The sequence below is a fragment of the Atta colombica genome, unplaced genomic scaffold (genome assembly GCF_001594045.1).
Source record: "Atta colombica isolate Treedump-2 unplaced genomic scaffold, Acol1.0 scaffold222, whole genome shotgun sequence".
Classification (NCBI taxonomy): domain Eukaryota; kingdom Metazoa; phylum Arthropoda; class Insecta; order Hymenoptera; family Formicidae; genus Atta; species Atta colombica.
The window spans coordinates 10,538-12,321 of record NW_017259319.1 but is presented as its reverse complement, the minus strand read 5'-3'; positions in this window follow the sequence as shown (position 1 = coordinate 12,321).

Here is a 1,784-nt window from a genome sequence, read left to right as displayed (position 1 = left end):
TATATATATATATATATTGTGTACCTTTATAAAAAAATCTAAAATATTTCAATATTTTCTAATGAACATATAGATTTATTTTATATTATTAAAATTTTATAAAAGATCATGCTGTTTATACAATAAAATGCTATAATGTACATGATGCTATAATAAATCATTAAACTAATCGTTTAGTGAAAGAATGTTTTGTTGAAATATCTAAAAATTTAATTAGATACAAATCTGAAAATATAATTTTGTTAAAGCATCAAAATAATTATGTAAATTCGTTGCTGGAATATTAAAACTTGTTGCAGCATTGTCATCAAGACTTAATAATTATTCTACATAATTATTTCGATGGTCCAACAAAATTATTTTTAAATTTCAGCTATTTAGATCTATAACTTTTTTAGATACTTCAGCAAAATCGTTCTCTCTTTTTTCATGTTATACATATAAAACTTGAAAAATTCCTAATATATTTCTGCATTATAAAAATTATGCTGCACCATTTTAAAAGATTCCTTTAACATGATACTTCATTTGCCAATACGCATTTATATCTACAATAGAGATGGAGTCGTTTCAATGCTATTTCCGTGACGATTTATTAGCCGACAATTTTTCTCCGTTAATTCGCGGCGATTTGCGTACGCGATCATGTAAGAGCGATTCTTGCGGGCGGTAAAGAACTCCTCATTACAGCCAGCAACGTCTAATTAGTCCGCTCCTCTAGAACACGGCAGCACACACAGTAAATTACGTCAGGCATGTGCATTTTTCCGTCGCTTTTATTCGTGCGGCCGACAAGATGACGTCGGGATATCCGCGAGGCATTAAGCTGCATGACTTGCGAATCCGCCGACAGATCTCGGCCCACTGCTCCCTTTTCGGTACGAACACTATAGTGACTGGCGGCAAAGGTAATATCGCGACGCGAAAGAAGAAGCGCAATTTTGGACTCATCGTAGAGACGCACCAGTGAGCCGATGAAAAAATATCGTTAGGTAACACAATCTTTTTGCCAAGTTGCGATGTTATTTTCGTCACGCATTTAGATAAAGTAACAACGTATGAACATCCACATGTATATATTGGTACTATATAAAAGATACATCGTTTAAGAGTAACAAAAAAGTTAATAAAGGAAATTTCTTATGATTTTTTTTTAAACAATCTTTTTCGAATGTTCTATGGAATTGAAAATTCTTAAATCTATTTTACAATTACATAAGCGTAGTTGTAAGAATTAATCAATTACAATCGAATATCTCTTCATATTTGATTAGACTCAGAGAAAAGGTTTCTTCGATTTAAAGAAATGTTTTTTTGCTATATGATTAAAGAAAAAAATTTCTTTGATTTAATTATTATTTTTTTATTTAATCAAATAAAATTTATTGGATTTAAAGAAATTATGATTTGAACATAATTTGTTTAAATCAAATAAATTTTATTTGATTTAACAAAATAATAATTAAATCAAAGAAATGACGTTCACAAATCAAAGAAATTTTTTTTTTAATCATATAGCAAAAAAACATTTCTTTAAATCGAAGAAATCTTTTCTCTGGGTACATAATTAGTCAATTCTTACAACTACAACAACCACTTACAACAACTACATTTACGCAATTATATAGAATGGACTTTATAAATTTAAGATTACGAAGATTTTTGTAGAACTTGAAGATTCCCTCAAGAAGATTCCCTTTTAATATATTGAATTTTCAAGTCTTCAACTCTTTCGAGACAGTCGTAGTATATAAATTATGTAAAACCACGTTCTTAAAGGACGC